Source organism: Lepisma saccharinum, chromosome 14, assembly GCF_977018435.1.
Source record: "Lepisma saccharinum chromosome 14, izLepSacc3.1, whole genome shotgun sequence".
Lineage (NCBI taxonomy): Eukaryota > Metazoa > Arthropoda > Insecta > Zygentoma > Lepismatidae > Lepisma > Lepisma saccharinum.
In genome coordinates, this window is record NC_139242.1 from 15,152,736 (window position 1) to 15,172,239 (window position 19,504).

Sequence of the window (19,504 nt, forward strand, 5' to 3'; positions counted from 1 at the left end):
GGACAGTAGGTTAAGTGGTCTCTGACTCTGATTGATATCTGTGTATTGTGAAAGAGTACAAAAATACAAAGTGATCATGTTTATTGAAAGGAAGAAACGGAATCCACTTTCTATCTAAATAGTAGAATCGAGTCTGAACTTGTATACAACGCCAAAGTATTTTCAATTCAATTTGAATTTTATGATTTGTAAAGTAGTAGTAGTAACATCGACGAAAATAATAGCAATAATAATACATTTCCCTGAGAAAAATCCTGCGGTGTCCTTGGTAATATTATTTTATTGGAAAGAATGCAAATTCACAACAGTGACAAAATTCAATGAAAAATAAACCAAAATCGAGAATTTTATTGGATATGACTAAAAATTGCCACTTTCAAACTTTTAGAGTTTTGTAAATTAAATATAATGAACGTCGAACCAAGAAACGCCAATTTAGAACCTCGCATAATTCTTTATTTTAACCTTCAACATGTTCTGCTAATTGCTCATAGGTGATAGTGTGATTTTATTTTCATTGGTTTGGTTTATTTTACTTCACTTTTCTGCCACGTTTGGCTAATCGTTATGATGTCATGAAATTGATGAAGGTACACTCACCATGGACAGATTGGGATTCGAACCCGGAGCGGTTCACTTTTATGTTTACTTTATAAAATTATTTGCATGAAAACTTCAAGTAATGTTACATAATTTTATATATTTCTATTTTATTTACACATGTAATACAAAATTTTTATTCATAAATCTTATTGGTGTTCCTCTTTCTCTTAATTTTCTTTCATCTTATCTTCCCTCAAGTGCTAGTCATTGTAATCATTGTGTTTTTATGTATTTAACTCTATTTTGTCCCTAATGATTTCCTCTAATTCCATATTTCATCTTATATGACTGCTGAAAACAACTTATTAAAATACTACAAATAACACACACAGATCAATTGCATCAATTGTTTAAGGACACATGTGAGATTAAAAATGATATGTATTCATAATAAGGATCATTCTTTAAGTGTAATGTAGATATCACCTTAGGCTTTTTACAGTGCTTAATATCATTATCCAACAATACAGTGTCCCAAAATAGTGTCTACACTCTTTGAACGTTAATAACAGGAACACTCAGTGGCGGCTCGTGGTGGACAAAAGTGGAGGGGTGATAGCTCACAAATTTACTCTACTAGTAATGCGAGTTTATATAATGAATTTCGTATAACAGCCAACGTAATAAGAAATTGACATGTTCGTGTTTTTCCAAATATCATATTTTACACGTTTGCACATATTATAATAAATTAATAATTATTTAACAGTAATGCGAAGAAGAAATAGTATTCTAACAGATTTAGTCGTAGCATTTTTTTACTTAACAGGGGAAAATTCAGAAGAAGGTATATTAATTTTTACACAACTTGATAAGCACAATGACGAATATTTACGTGCATTGATCGTGAAAATTTCTAGTAAAAAATTTACACATAAAAGTTCCCTGTCCAACATGACTAATTGAAATGTGGAATAGGACACCAAAATAAAATAAATGTCTCACTGGAAAGCATCTGCATTACCAGAAGGTCTACAGTAAAAACTTCAAACTTACCAGAAATCTTCTTCAGACATGCTTGTGACATATCCATCCTTCTGCCCTTCAACGCGAAATTTGCGAGTGAACTCATGACCTCCCTTCTTGCACACTTGTTCTAGAATCAAATGCGGCTTAGCTTTTTTATTTTTTCGACTTCTGGTAGAAAAACTTCTCACCAACAATTTCTCCACACTGTTCATCGCGATAAATGCACAACTACAGCACACAACTACCGAAAAAGCTTCACTTTTGCATGGAAAACGAAGAAACGACAAGTGTCAACACTATCGTCTTCCGATCCGGTCGTTTTATTGCTTCGGGGTTGCCAGACAATTTTGCCAAATTTTCAGAAATTTGTAGTTCTCAGGTTCCTGTAGCGGCTCTTGGCGAGTTTAGATGACGAGTTTCTAATTTATTTAACATCCGACTTGAAAAGAAATTGGACAACTTTGTCACATTATCAGGATTTTTTTCAAACGTGCTAATCAAAACATGTAATTAAATCTACATGATGCACTCCACATCATTGTAATCCAAATGTACTTTCCACTAAAATCAGAAAAAATACAACGCATATCTACGATAATTTTGCGTGTAACAAGAATCTATAGCCCACCCCCCCCCCCTTCCGATCCCTTTATTTCGCGAAGAAAATATATTTGCGGAAACTGAATATGTGTCATATGACATCGGTGAACCCCCAGGAAAATAATGCACGAGCCGCGTCTGATTCAATAGCAAACATTCAGATGTAAAAACATATGGTGCTAACAGGAAACCTATATTTCTGCGCTTTTAGAGGTTACATAGAGAAGGAAAAATTATACATTTATTTCAAATATCTCTTGATTTTCACAGGGGCACGTGGCAAAGTGATTTTTTTCAAAACGTGTCAAAAGTCTGTAGATACGTCACACTCACACTACAATTATACTCGGGACGGGACTCACAGTTGCAAGTGAGAACTGAACCACTATGTGTCTGCCATCTGCTATCGAACCCAGATCCACTTTATTACAAGGGGACTAATTTACAACACAACATACGAAATCTCTCTCTTATATCATGAAATTTATCAATTTCTAATTTAGCTCACGATTAAGCTGGATAACTATAAAATTAACTGTCCAAACAAAAATAAATTAAATTAATCATTTTCCAACAACATAAAAATCAAAAGATCCATATTCCTAGATAACAAAGAAACAGGCAAACTTTCCATCATGTTTATGAATTATATGAATTATATAGTCGCCGAAGTGTTTATACAAACACTACTAGAAAGCAATTTTAGTCGATAATTTTAGTTAAAAGTAGTTTTTTTTCATTCTTAGTAATAACTCCTACAACCGAATCAAATTATATTCCTTGACGTTTACAAAATTACAGATTTAGAAGAGAGGGTTCATCTAAACACTTACTTACTCGTGCACTATGAAATAACTCAAACAGCTAATCATCCAAGAGTCCTCCTCCGTAGCCGAGCGGGATCTTGAGATCGTTCGCTGCGGGACGGCGTAGGTTCGAATCCGGCTCTGGTCGGAATTTATTCGGCCTACGTAGCCAGTGGCAACCCACCATCGTGAGGAAAATGGGGAGCTCCGAGTGAGTGAGCGTGATCCGGTCACGGAGACCTACTATAACGGCTGGGGATACGTCGGGCTGACCCCCGACTATTCCAGTACTGGTTGAAGGTCTCCATGCTTAGAGTTGACGAAGGAAAGCGTGGAAGGGAGACCGGCAGTCGGTAGGTATGCCTAGGCCCTTCATGGGCTGTTGCGCGACGGATTATTATTTATCACACAACAATTTTCAATTTTAGCACTTGTTGTAAATATCGAGGCTTAGCAGCAACTAAAAAATCTCAATTTCAAGTAGTCTCGAGTAACAGTTACGTTCTCTGATCGAGTAATAGCTTCAATACATATTTTCTTATTGGCACGCAAACAATAACAAAGTTTCTGGCTGCAATTGGTGTGACGAGAATAAAATACATTATGTAGCACCCATTTGGTAAGAAAAAATATTTTGGAGCCTCGGGTATTCGAACGTAAGATTTCAGCTTACAAAGCTCGCCTTTAACGGACATTTTTTTTTATTGTCTCATTCTGATATACAGGTTATGGAATTACATTGTTTTTGACATAAGTGTATTACTGCTATTACAATTTGTATTTCTATCTGGTTAACCTTTACATTTTTGTTTGACCTAAATTAAGTATAAAGCACTATTAAGAAATTTGCATACCATTTCTTCCTTGCTTGGAGAGGATTTTTTTCATATTGTTCCTGCAAGAAGATACTGAATTGTTTCTGAAAACTGTTCTCGTCATTGTGAAATATATATAATAAGTATTCTGTTATCAACCATTGTACTGCTCGTTGTTTTGTTGGTGGAAAAAAATTGAAATCAGGAAAAACTATATCTGTATCCGTAAACTTTGTTAATGAGGTGCGGCATATACGACTGAGCATTGTTCGCAATTTGTTCCACGCCGTGGAGGAGTTGTGACACTTCGTTATCCTGTGGGCTAAAGAGTCTGGCACGTTGCATGATATACAGGTGGGAGAGTCACTGATTCCATATTGGTATGTCCTGTCTCTTGTCACTATAACACGATGAACCACTTTGTACCATATTGATTGGTCAGCTTTTGAAAGGTGTTTGGCGGAGACATTTTCCCATATTTGTGGCCAATTATGTGTATTGAAATCCCTGACTATTCGTGGTACTGTGTGCTTGAAACTATTGATTTCACTATATAACTTTTTAACAGATGGTGTAATTGTCTCATGTCGTAATAACTGGTAGCATACCTGTAAAGCGATGTCCTTATAAAACGAAAACCTTTTGGGGATACTTTGGATATCGATGGGAGCTTCTAATGGAATGTTCCGTATTATCATCTGTATACATGCTTGGGTCGTTGACTCGTGCAGTGAGAAAGCTGTTTGAAGGCCAGTCTGTACACTTCGCAACATCTTATTTGACCGCCTCGAAAGAATTCTAAGACCCGAAATCGCAAACTTAGCAACATTGCACTTCAGTTCCAAGTGAGAGTAGCCAACTTTGAGTAGGTCCTTCCACTAGACGATAAACGCTACGGTGATAGGTTTTCAATTTAACACTTTCCATGAACTTAGAAACTATAAACCGCTATTATAATACACAATCAAACAGATATAATAAATTGGAAAAATAACCTTGAAGGATATTTACGATTCTGCTTGCTCGACTTGAAATTTGGGGGGTTTGAAACACTGAATAGAGTTTTTCTCCACCTGGAGGAAATTGCCATCAAGTTTGTGCAGAAAGAAGCAAATTTGTGAGGGTTTTATGCGACATTTTATTTACAATACATTGCATAATATCGAACAGTTCTCAAAAACATATATTTTACACGACTTGTCGACAAAATGTGCTTGAAACACAGGAAGGTGGGAGTCTTCATAAACGTCAACATGTTTTACAGAGTATGACGTCATTAAGTTAACGTAGAGTAGTTGGTTAGGCTCTGCTATCCTTATTTTTCATCAAGCGTGAAAGGTCGCGGGTTCAAATCCCACCCCCTCCTTTATCTTTTTTTCTTTTTTTTTTGTTTGCTTAACAGATACCGTTGATATTAGAATATTTAAAAAATTAATCCGATGCACATTTGAGGGACGTCCCTTCTGCACATATTTCCCCTTAGAAGTTGGAGATTTCTAGGATTTAAAGTTAAAACTTTTTTTATTTATTTTATTGTTCACATGTTGTGTTAACACACACATCATGATTAATTCACAAATCACATATATGTATTCAGGATGAAAAATGTAACGTTATTTAAGTTATGTATTGTTTGTTCTTCACTGACACCTAAAATATTGATTATTTGATTTCGATATACTAAAAAAAGATATACAGTTACGTTAAGTAGTGATCTAGTGCAGTACTGTAACGAAGGAGAGCGTTTAATGAGTTCAAATTCCTAAGATTTGTAATTTTATGTCCGTTCCTTCGTAATGACTGTTGTCAATCCCCTCACCACCATCTTACCAAGAGTCTAAAACTAATAGTAAATCGCTTATTAACATAAATAAATTGTTATTGCGACGAAGGCCGATTCGATAAGAAACTACTAATAAGTATTTATATAGTGAGTGACAAACAAAAAATTCAAAACCTCATAATGATCGTTAATTCCTCACTGCTTTGTATCTAAAATGTATCAGATATAACAAACTTTCCGCACTAACTTTACAATATTCGAAATCACCATTACAGACTTAACTCTATGTAACTTGATTCTGCGCATTCCACGTGGCATGTGACTTCCTTTTATCATCGAAATAACTTTCTCTTACTATTTCCTTTCCTCTCGTGAAATAAAGAGACCAACGTTAACTTCTTAGCACGGTGGATAAACTTTACACCCAACGATATACTCCTGAAAAAAATTCTGCCTAGATGGAGAATCGAACCTACTTTATGCATAATAAGGCTAATCGGGACTGGACCTACAGTTTAAAGTGGAATCTGAACCGAGTGCATAAAATAACGTGAACCTTGTCGTGCAGGGTGATCGTTTGCTTATGGAATGGAAGGTCATGGGTTCAAACCTACTTCTTTGCAAAATCTTTTTCGGGAAGTAAACGGCTTTGGACGAGAATGCTTACCTACGTTTCTTGGATATTTCCATTGATATTTATGCGATTTATGTCTAACATTTCCGGATGCAGAAAGTTGACATGTAAGTTCTTAATATGTGTTAACTTATAACAGCTGAATGAAAGGAAAAGTATTTCCTAAAATCCTGCCAATCACTGAAAGATTAAAAACATTAGTAGAAGCATTACTTGAGGCATGCACAGAGGCGACGGTTATGGAGTGTGGAGGGGCAGATGACCCCGCACTATGCTAAACTTTATCTACCAAGGGAAAGAAACTGTTCTTGCCCCCCCACCGCCTCCTCCCACCTTGCCTCATCAGTTTTGAAACCCAATCGCCGCCACTGAGCATGCATCGCATAAATATTTACAGTAATATCATATAATATTATATTATATTACGTTATTAGAACACTTTGTACTCGGTAAATAAAAAGGAAAAAATAATAAGGAAAGGGTGGGATTTGAAGCTATGATGTTTCGATCTTGACAAAAACAGTCAAAAAACGAAAGTGCTGTTATCTAACCAACTACCCCAGGAGATTGCTGACAGAAAGCTCAGTAAAACACGTTAATCTCAGTTGAAGCGACATTGTGCCGGAGTTTCGAACCATTTTTCGCCAAGAACCAAGGAAAAAAACACACTTTGCAGAATCGTTTGGTGTTGTGCAAGGTATCTTTACTAAACATTTCGCATAAAATCATCATAAATTTGCCTTCTTGCATTCAAATGTGACCGCAATTCTTTCCAGGTGGATGAGAACCTGTTCAGTGTTTCACAATGCACATACATTTTCCTATTTTCAAATTCAGAACGAAGAATCTTGAAATATTTTCAACATTCGTATTTCTACTTAACATTTTTTTGTCTACTCATATATTTTATTACTGCTTTAGGGTATCTTTACTTTATGGAATGCGAAAGAATGAAAAAACAATCGCTAGCGTTTTCATTCAGGAAGAAGAAATGTTGCAAAGTTGGCTACTCTTAGTTAGCTCTGAAGCGCTATGCTGCCAGATTTACGAATTCCGGACTTTGAAATTTTTCAGGGCGGTCAAATAAGATGTTGCGAAGTGTATAAACAATGCTCTTGCCTGTGTGTTCACGTGTATTAGTGCCAACCCACCTGTCTTCTCTGATAACGTGACCTCATTTATTGCCACCCGGAAAATTGTATCGTGCCACAAAAAGCAGCCAACAGCTTTGTTGACCTTGGCTAAGTGCTGTGTTTTGAAGGGCAGGATTTTTGCTACATACCAAAGTTTAGAGAGAGCAAAAACGTTGATAAATCTTACTCGTGCTTTTAAACTCAGAGAGCGCATCTTGTTCACTCTGAGGACGTAGATTGCCCTCTCGCACGTGAGTTTACTATTGGCTTCGATCGTTTCATCGATATTTGCATAGAAGTTTATACCTAAAACTTTTATTTTGTTGTCTACAGGGATCTCCGTATTGTTTGTGAAAGGATTCTCCTTGCCAAGAGGCATCAGGAATGACTTTCGATTGTTTAGTTTTGCTCCTGATGTGAGCTCAAAAGTATGTATTTGGCTTTTAACACTGTACAGATCTCTTTCATCCTTGAGAAAAATCGTGACGTCGTCAATGAAACTGCCAACTTGTATTGTGGTGGAAGCCATAGAAATGCCCTGTAAATGATGCTGGATACTAAAAAAAAGGGGGCTATTGTGAGGACGTACAGTGTGCTACTCAAGGGACTACCTTGTAGTACACCCCGTCGCATTTTAAAACTTGTTGTCAAGAAACCATTTATTTTGAGTTTTAGCAGCATATGATTATATAATGTTTTTATCCAACTAAGAAAAGTGTCTCCAAAGCCATATGCTTCTAAGACATTGTACAGATATTCGTGGCTCACTCTGTCATATGCTTGTGAAAAGTCTAAATATAGAAGTGCCTCTGATGCATTCTTATTTTGTTTGGTAATAATTACGTCTCTTATCGTTTGTAGCAAGTGATGTATACTTTGAGACGTATTACAAGCGAACTGTAAATTGCCAATAAGTTTAACCATATATTTTTTTAAACGCTGATTTATGCACCTACTTATAAGTTTGATGTCACTGCTCAATATGGAAATTGGCCTAAAATCTGTGACGAACTTTGGATTTGCCTTTTTGGGAACTAACACTATAACTCCCGTGCTACTGGTCTTCCCTATTGTCCCTGTTGTCAACACTTCGTTGACCCATTCCGTTAATTCGTCTCCTATTAGATCCCAGAAACGTTGATAAAATTCTGATGGTAATCCATCTTCGGCTGTAGTTTTATTCTTCGGAGCTTTGAATACTGCATCATGAACCTCCTTTTTACTAAACGGTTGTGTGAGCTCAGTTCTTTCATTTTCTGTCAGTGATGCAGGGAGGTAGTTCAAAAAATTGCATTGCGTTTCTGTTGGATTAAAGGCTTGACCAAGAAGATTTTTATAGTATTGCAAAAATCTGTCGTGTATACTATGAGGGCTGGTGACAACGTCACCGGAATCTAAAGTTAATTTATGGATAACGTGACTCCTGGCGTGTTTATGTTCTTGAAGAATGTGACTTAGTGTGGCTTGCTCGTCTGGGTCTATAGGAAGAATCTTGCTCTTTATTATTGCTGCAGATTTTCGTTTCCTATGTATAGCAAGTAATTTCGCTTTTATTTCATTTGCATAGGGACGATCGAAATTACCTTGCAGTGCTAAACGATGGAGATCATTCAAGACTGCATACAAAAAATTATATTTGTTTCTTTGATCTCTACTCACCTCTGCACTGAAGAATTTACTGACCTGTCGAAATTTAGGCTTAACTCGAGTTTCCCACCACTCGATTACGGTCTCTTGCACTGGCCGAGAGGCCTTGAGTTCGTTCCACGTTTCCCTGATTAGCTGGACATAACTACCATTGCGTAATAATGTGCTATTTAAAAGCCAGTATCCGCTACCTTGTCGGGGTTTGATCAAATCTAAATTTATTTTGAGAATTGGGACACTATGATCACTAAAGCATACTGGAAAATTTTGAACACTAATTATATATTCCTGAAATCTTGGTGCGACATAAAACCTATCGTTCCTTGACGCACTATTGGAGGTGATATGTGTGTAATCTTGACTTTCGCCATTGGTGTGTATCCAAGCGTCTCGCAGTTGTAACCCCTGCGTTAATTCATAGAGCGCACGTGAGAAGTTGTATCCTGGATTTTGATCTTGTGAACGAATTACGCAGTTAAAATCTCCCACTAGTATAGTGTCTAGTGTGTGGGATGTCAACTCGGGCCCTACAACTGTTGAAAAAAAATCTTCTCTTTCCCGTCTGTTTTGGCTTCCTGACGGAGCATACACATTCAGGGACTGCAGTTGAAACCTACTTTCAGTTTCAGTTTCAGTTCGGCTCGGAATGAAACATTGCGGTTCACTTTCAGTTCTCGAACTGAAACTGGAATGAAACCGGAGTATATATGTCCGAACCAGAACTGGAATGATCTGATGTTTTACATCCAGTTCGGCACGGAATGAAACCATTCGGTTCATTTTCAGTTCTCGAACTGAAACTGGAATGGAACCGGAATATATATGTCCGAACCGTAACTGGAATGATCTGAGGTTATAGTTTCAGTTCGGCCCGGAATGAAACCTTTCGGTTCACTTTCAGTTCTTGAACTGAAACTGGAATGAAACCAGAATATATCTATCCGAACCGTAACTGAAATGCTCTGGGGTTTTAGTTTCAGTTCGGCCCAGAATGAAACCTTTCGGTTCACTTTCAGTTCTCGAACTGAAACTGGAATGAAACCGGAGTATATATGTTCGAACCACAACTGGAATGATCTGGGGTTTTAGTTTCAGTTCGGCCCGGAATGAAACCTTTCGGTTCACTTTCAGTTCTCGAACTGAAACTGGAATGAAACCGGAGCATATCTATCCGAACCGTAACTAGAATGATCTGAGGTTGTACTTCTAGTTCGGCCCGGAATGAAACCCTTCTGTTCATTTTTAGTTCTCGAACTAAAATTGGAACGAAACCGGAGTATATCTACCCGAACTGTAAATGGATGGTCTGAACTTTCACTTCCAGTTTGGCCCGGAATGAAAGTTTTCAGTTTTCAACATACTTGTTCACACATAAACACATGTGCAGATGTAACAAACAAGTTCTTATGGGTTGGCAACTATGGCAGGTTCCAGCTTTGTTGTTATTTGTTTTTTTACAATAGAGGATAAGGAAACTCTTGTTCTTTTTTAATTTCTGAAAGTAGCGTATGACATCACAGTACAGTAACCAAATTGTAGTTAAACAAATACATTTATGAAAGTAGCGTATGTCATCACAGTACAGCAACCAAATTGTAGTTAATAAAACAGATACAATTCTATGTGAGCTGTGGCTAGCTTCATAAGTGTGTCCATTTTCGCGCAAAACTACATCAATAAGATTAATACACATTAGATTTTCCTATGGCAGCAAATTTTCCAATTCATGGAAAATGGCATTTACTCTTTTGTATTACTCTTTTGTATGTAATTACATAATTTTGTTTGGTTTTCTGAATTCCTGAAAATAGAAAATTAAAATAAAATAGTGTATGAACTGTTAATTTATGAAAAACGCAATAAGCATCTATCCTCGATGGATATTTTCACACCTACAAATAACCATGGATTAAAAAAAATCACTTAAAAATATGCTTCACAAACTTTGGTTGATTGTAAATGATACATGTCATAATTTTGTAGTACGAGTTCCTCCTCCTCGTATGTAACCTCGTATTTGCACTTTAACAGCTATTATTTAAATTTTGAATAAAAAAGGAAATTAGGTCATACATAAATCTTACAATGTTAATCTTTTAAATGTCTTTCCAAACGAGAATTATGAAAAACGACAGCAAACATGTGAACATTAAAAACAATGACTATTGACCTTCCTCCTCGACGAACTCGTAAACACTACTGGAGCTAATAGAGGAACTGAAAGAATTTTCATCTTGGTTTAAGGCTGGCAAGTGCTGATCAGAACGCTTTTGGAATAAAGCATTCGTCCGCAAGACCATGAGATCATCAAGTGTTGGAGAGGAAAGGTTGTACCTCAAATCTGACATTACAAACTTCACACTTGAGAACAACCGCTCCACGCTTACCTGGGTGGCTGGTGCAGCCAAAACCACCGGTGTCGGGAAAAATGCGTCCGGGAAAAGTGCGCTCTCACAATAAAAGTGGGAAAAATGCGCCCTCTCAAGAGTAACCACAATGAAAAGTGGGGAAAATGCGCATTGCACTTGCCTTCCCCAGTTACCCATTGAAAGAAAATGTATTGTGGTTTAAGCCGACAGTGTGTCGATCAAACTTCTTTCGTGACCGCAGAACCAATAACCACCACTCTTGGACAATGCCGATATGAGAATTGTTTCTTGAATTGCGCTGCAGCTGTGCTGAAAAACACGATTCCAATGTGGATTTGATTAATATCTTGTATGAACAGGGTTATTTATAGTACCTGGATTTAAACAGTTTGATGGCATGGCAGTCGGGTAGGAGGCCACGTGATTGGTTGGGAACGGGAATGCAATGCGATGTAAGGCACTGTTGGAAAATACATACTTCCTGTTCCCTTCCTACAGGTGGTGACGCAATAGAAACTGGACCGGACGGACCTAGTGACTAGTGAGTCACCTACTGACTATTTGAATCAACAATGTTATTTTTTTATGTTGTAACAATATTACATTTATTTTGTTATAATTGAAATCTGGGCTATAAAATATGAAAAATGACACCAAACACGACCAAGATATACGAATTACAAACATATTGCCACTCAGAAGTAATAACTACGTATCCATATTATTATGTAGCGTATTGGAAGCAATGAGTTCGTGTTTGGTGTCATTTTTCACACTTATTTCATACAATGTTTAGGTATATAAAATATTGAGAATTCAGGGGGTACACAGAAATATTCAATTATGTCAAGGGGGACTCTCAGGAAAAAAAATTGAGAAACACTGCCTTAATGGCATTTCGGATCTTATCTATTTCCAAATATTCGGATCTGGCAGCCCCCAAAATACCAAATTGTTCACTACGAAGTTTTATTCCGAAACAAAACTTAAACTGAAAGTACACGGAGGGTTATGGTGCACCAGAATGTAGCGAAACATTTCAGTTCAGGTGCGCACCGGAAATGTTCACAACGAGGTTTCATTTCGGAACTGAACTGAAGCTGAAAGTACACGGAGGGTTATGGTGCACCAGAATGTAGCGAAACATTTCAGTTCAGGTTCGGGTGCGAACCAAAAGTGTTCACAATGAAGTTTCGTTCCGGAACTGAACTGAAACTGAAAGTACACGGAGGGTTATGGTGCACCAGAATGTAGCGAAACATTTCAGTTCAGGTTCGGGTGCGAAACGAAAGTGTTCACAATGAGGTTTCATTCCGGAACTGAACTGAAATTGAAAGTACGCGGAGGGTTATGGTGCACCAGAATGTAGCGAAACATTTCAGTTCAGGTTCGGGTGCGAACCAAAAGTGTTCACAATGAAGTTTCGTTCCGGAACTGAACTGAAACTGAAAGTACACGGAGGGTTATGGTGCACCAGAATGTAGCGAAACATTTCAGTTCAGGTTCGGGTGCGAAACGAAAGTGTTCACAATGAGGTTTCATTCCGGAACTGAACTGAAATTGAAAGTACGCGGAGGGTTATGGTGCACCAGAATGTAGCGAAACATTTCAGTTCAGGTTCGGGTGCGAACCAAAAGTGTTCACAATGAAGTTTCGTTCCGGAACTGAACTGAAACTGAAAGTACACGGAGGGTTATGGTGCACCAGAATGTAGCGAAACATTTCAGTTCAGGTTCGGGTGCGAAACGAAAGTGTTCACAATGAGGTTTCATTCCGGAACTGAACTGAAATTGAAAGTACGCGGAGGGTTATGGTGCACCAGAATGTAGCGAAACATTTCAGTTCAGGTTCGGGTGCGAACCAAAAGTGTTCACAATGAAGTTTCGTTCCGGAACTGAACTGAAACTGAAAGTACACGGAGGGTTATGGTGCACCAGAATGTAGCGAAACATTTCAGTTCAGGTTCGGGTGCGAAACGAAAGTGTTCACAATGAGGTTTCATTCCGGAACTGAACTGAAATTGAAAGTACGCGGAGGGTTATGGTGCACCAGAATGTAGCGAAACATTTCAGTTCAGGTTCGGGTGCGAACCAAAAGTGTTCACAATGAAGTTTCGTTCCGGAACTGAACTGAAACTGAAAGTACACGGAGGGTTATGGTGCACCAGAATGTAGCGAAACATTTCAGTTCAGGTTCGGGTGCGAAACGAAAGTGTTCACAATGAGGTTTCATTCCGGAACTGAACTGAAATTGAAAGTACGCGGAGGGTTATGGTGCACCAGAATGTAGCGAAACATTTCAGTTCAGGTTCGGGTGCGAACCAAAAGTGTTCACAATGAAGTTTCATTCCGGAACTGAACTGAAACTGAAAGTACACGGAGGGTTATGGTGCACCAGAATGTAGCGAAACATTTCAGTTCAGGTTCGGGTGCGAACCGAAAGTGATCACAGTGAGGTTTCATTCCGGAACTGAACTGAAACTGAAAGTACACGGAGGGTTATGGTGCACCGGAATATAGCGAAACATTTCAGTTCAGGTTCGGGTGCGAACCAAAAGTGTTCACAGTGAGGTTTCATTCCGGAACTGAACTGAAACTGAAATTACACGGAGGGTTATGGTGCACCAGAATGTAGCGAAACATTTCAGTTCAGGTTCGAGTGCGAACTATAAGTCGAACTGGAGCATGTTTCAGTTCGAGTTCAAATTCGGTTCGCAGTCCCTGTACACATTACAGAGAAACACTGAGCCTAATTTGGCACTTATTTGTCTGCCCGTGGGATGGGGCACTACATTACGTAAATCCAAGTGTCGCCTACATGCTATGGCAGTCCCTTGTGCAAAGGGAGTAAAATTGTTGTATACTTTAAACATGCTCAGTACAGAAAAATCGTCTATGGCGACCTCTTGTAAGAGGGCCACATCAATAGACGATTTAATGAGAAAATCATTGAGAGCAATTAGTTTGGTCTTACTTTGCATTTCATTCAAATTTATAGATGCCAAGGTAAATGTTTGCATGATTATAACTGTCCACAAAGGAAAACTAAACTTACTTACATTCTTCAACATTACTATACTCTAATTTCTGCCTATAATGAATTAACTATGCTTTCCACTAAATAAATCTGGGGTAAGTTTGTTACTCGTCGAAGGTTTCTCTTTAGTTACATTTCCTGAATTACTTGTTAAACTAACCTTTGAAACATCTTGTTTTGGGGTACCAGGTTCTACTCTAAATTCGTTATGAACTATTGTGGAACTTACGCATGCATTATTTTTCTTCTTCTTTCTACGTAGCACCATGGACTCTTCCGCCACTGACCGTAACCTTGATACAGATCTTGACCGTGATTTCCTAGGAGAGGTAACTACGGGGAATTCTGCCTCCGCGAACAAAGCACTTGGGGGGTGGGGGCGGGGGTATGTGATGCATCTCCTCCGAAGTGGTCAATGTTGGCTGCTCCATCTCTTCCCTTCCTGTGGGTGCATTCTTCACACTAACTTCCTGTCTGGTACCTGTCTCCTCGTCGGTGATTCTGGGGCTATCCGTGTTCCCTCCATTGTTATTTCCTGACGCAGAGACTTCTGCAACTGGGGGAGCTGAATCTCTTGGTTTAGTCCGTACGGGTAGCACAGACAGTTGGTTCATATACCATCGGGACATTGTCTGCGGGTATATTAACCGGCCCCCTGCGGGGCTGGTTTCCAGAGGAACGACGCTTAGGGCACTGAGCGACTACGTGACCCTCTTCGGAGCACGCGATGCAGGTACGAACCTGCCCAGGCTATGTTACCCAATAGGAGTCGCCATTCATGTTTACATATGAGGGTATGGGTTTACGTAGTACCATTTTGATCAAGACACGTCCAGTTCGAGTAGGGTAAATGTGATCTGCAGAGTATGTCTCGTCTTCGATTTTCAACACTTCCCCATAAGACCTCATGACACGACTTATCACTTCTGCACTTAATTCAGTTGGGACTACATGGACTCTGACAATTACATGTCGCTGGTGGGCCCATTTTCCTTCAACCTTATGGTCACCATCTACGTCACTATAAATTACCTCAGCACCAAAATCATTTAGTAACCGTTCTCCTACCACTTTTGACGCAAATTTCACGTACAAACACTTACGAAAGTAATCTATTTCAAAACTGAGCACTTGGTTCGTAGGCACTTGGTAGACATCATGAAACCATCGCTGAAAATCCAATGACGTAGGTCGCGTTTTGACATCAATGAAAACAAATTTCAAGGTGTTTTCTCTTTGTGTATTCATCGTGAACTATTTCATCGTATCTTCACTGGCTCACGGTAATTGTAGCCAAAACCTCGCTTGCACTCCAAAAGAAAATAAAAAGAACTAACACAACACCAGCAAACCGTATACGGCCCTAGCTAACTCGGACAGTTCGATCGCTAAGCCTTCTCACGCGAAGAGCGGGGCTCGCTACGAACTGCTTCCTGCACGATTTGCAGGCAGACTGACATGGCCACAAGCCACGGTGAAGAAACCAAGCTATTTGAGTAATTTGTCCATACGATTGCATCTTTTCCTGTCCAGCTCGAAACTTTTGATGTCGCTTCTCGCTAATTACATTAATTTGAAAGCAATACGCTTCATCAGATAGGGTTCATATGCTGTACACATTGCTGACAAAATACAAGTGAAGCTTGTGCATGAAAATTAATGAAGTCGTGCTTTTGTGGAAGGTTTGGAAGGTTAGTGTTTCCAACCCTGAATGATTACCGTTCTCTAGTTCCCGTCAATATAGCGGATTCTGCTATGTAACGACGAATCTCATTAACCAACGGCACATAAATTATATTATTTTAAACTATTTATTTCAAAATGAAGAGTCATTATTCTGGAATCTACGGAGGCATTAATTCATTCGGTAAGAATTTTACGAGAGTCACAATTCTATTTTTGTGCTCCATTACAAAAGCAACGTGCACGTGTGAAAAAAGTAAGGCCCGACAATTTTTATTTTACAAAAATTCAATTTACTGTTGAAGTTAAATGAGAGGACAACCATTGACTTATTTTTAATAGCCTGGATGAATGACGGGGAGGGGGGGGGGGGGGTGTACTTCCTTTCTTGCGCCCCCTGGCTTTCTTTAGGATTTCTATTATTTTTCCCATCGCATATTCAGTGCCAACCTTGCGAATCTGTTTGCCAAAGTGTATGGGGAAGGAGTTTATTTATTCTAGGATAACACTATTTCCGAAAGATTATTTGTTTTTTGCATCATTTGGAGGAATTGCAACAGCACTATTTCTGTCTCGCTTATTCTAATTCCGTTTTTTTTCCCTTTTCGTTATTTAGTGTTGCATTTCATCCATTTTCGGCTACTCGCGACGATGAAGAGAGACTCAAGAAGAACACCCATGCTCAGGACAAATTCGAACCTGGGGCCCTCGCATTCTAACGAATTGTGATAACTACTTCGTCACGAACGTCAAAAACGCGTTTCTCTTTAAAATAAATTTCAGGAATATTTCACATTTACATTATTTTGATTGTAGACGTGGAAATTCTAGTTAATTAATATTTACACTGCAATCTTTCGTTAGCCCTTTTTGTTTGAGTCTGAGAGACACAAAATTCCCTGCATATGGTTACATTGATTGATAGTAAGCAGCACTGCTGCTTTCCGAACACTTACTTCGACTGTACTTCCGGCCACGAAGCTGGACTTTAACTCAAACGAGTGTGCCAATTTTTGTGAACAGAAGTGTACAAGCTGTGATTACAATATATTATCACATCATTATTGGTTAAAAAATAGGAATTAAACATAGTGCGTATTGGAGTCACTGGCTAGAACAACTTGTTTACAATGTAAGTCTTGGATTTTGTTCTTTTCGTTTCCAACTTGCAGCTTATGACGCCACCGTAGGCTTCTATTTCTAGGGTGTAAGGGGTGACTCTATGCGAGGATACCAAAATGTAAGCCTCCCTTCTACGTATTACATCCTGGACTGCATTTTGCAGACTAGCGATGCTCTGGCGTCTGGACTCACAGCCAGTATAATGCTATGTGGGGCTCGTGTTGTGTAGTCCATATGCGTTTTTGATTGTCCCTCCATCCACATGACCTCATCATCATTCAACCCCAACCTCTCGATTAGTGGAAGTGGAAGAAACGCGACATTAAATGTTCTACAAAAAGTCTTGGAAAAATGAATGCTACCATCGTGTCTGTGAGCTTTTTGCAGTGTAATTTCATGTGTCACATGCCTAGGTTCCAATTTAAAAAAAGTGATCTCGACCCAAGATGGCTTTCAAGATGGCGACCATATTTCCAAAGCGGTTCGGTAGGTTTTCCCCCATCCCCAAACTACATGCGTTCCGCACTTTTGGACCACCCTATAAATCAATCAATTATTTATATTTCGTTCAAATAATCTATCTCTCTCTCTCTCTCTCTCTCTCTCTCTCTCTCTCTCAAACATTCCTCCTTGTAGAGGCAACGCCTTAGTAGAAACTGTAGCAACAATAATGCATGAAAACATTGTCAATATTAAGAATCATCCTTTCATTGTTGCGTAGCATGTAGTAAAAATACTTCATCTCAACTACACTTATACAAACATTTTCTATCTATACCGTCGTGTGTGCAAAGGTGGTAGTTAGAAAATTGTTACCGAAGGAAGGGGCTGATGGGGCTGGAACCATCTCAAATGCATGAACAAAAACTAGAGAGAGAAAACATGAGTAAAATTTTGGAGCGTACGTAATCTTGGAAAGCTTCCAGTTCATTAATATTTCATTAAGAAGAAACATTTGGTAGGGGAGAACGGGGCCAATTGTAACATTTTTGACAAATGGTGCTTTTTCTCTCAAATTATTGACATTTGGAGCTTGAAAATTAGCATGTATACACTTCCATATGTTATTATTTTTATTATGCAGTTGGATCTCACTAACTTTAATATGCTGAACATTATTAATATTTTAAATATGTGTGACAAATGTTACAGTTGATTCTTTCTCGGGGGCACATGAACACACTACAGGGCAAATGTAACATGTGAAGTGTGCCTAACTTTTACAGAAATACAAAATATTTTTGTCACTAACGGCTAAGCACGTGTTCGTCAACGTTCGTCTCTCATGAGAATTAATTCCTCCTTACATCCCCGATGGCGCAGTGGTAGCGTCGTCGCCTCGTAATCAAGAGGTATTGGATTCGATACCCGATGGATGCTCATAGTGGTTCGGATCCCACTTTAAACTGTACGTCCAGTACCGATTAGCCTTATTGTGCATAAAATAAAACACCAATTCAATTAAATAATTTCTCCAACCTCTTTGTTTTTCTAGGCTTAGGGGCTGTTGATATCTCCGTTTCATCGATATTGTATATGTCCTGAGGTTCGAACTATGTTGGTTGCTCCAAAAACCTTCGATAAATTTTCAAAAATTTATCAACATTTTCCTTATTAAAATTCACAGCACGCGCAAAGGATGTTGACTATGGAGTCCTTATGGCTAAACTGGAATTTCTCTTCATAAATGCGGTAAACCAGTCTGCAACAGCCATTTCACGATCTTCCCAGGGCACAGGAAATTTTCACTGATTTGGTTTTGCACGTTGGTAAGCTGTCTGTCTGGCTTCTCTTAGAGTAAGCCCATAACATATATTTTCACATGACTTCATATACTCAGTTAACTTGGTCTTTATGTATGTAGGGAACACTTTATTGCATTATAACGTATTTTGTGAAGGACCTCGTTCGATTGTTCTTTTTCTGTGTCTCACCATTCTGAAACATCTTTGTACAATGTTTCATATTACAATAGAAGCAAATATTTTAAATGGGAAATCCACAAAGGAGCAATTGTAACAGTGTTGCAACTGTCCCAATTAAAAGTGTTACATTTGCCCCAACTTGACGGCATATTGTTTGCTGGTTTCCAGCTACTAACCACGACACCATATCTTAACAAATACATCAACTATTGTGAATTTCAATGACACATAAAAACTTGGATCAGACGATATCGAGAAACCACTATTAGAAAATAAAGGAGTGCTTTAGGTTTTTACTGACATGTTGAAATTTTGAAAAAAATTCCAGAAATATCCGCAGTAATCACAGCGTAGGCAACAACTCTACATGAGCCACTCA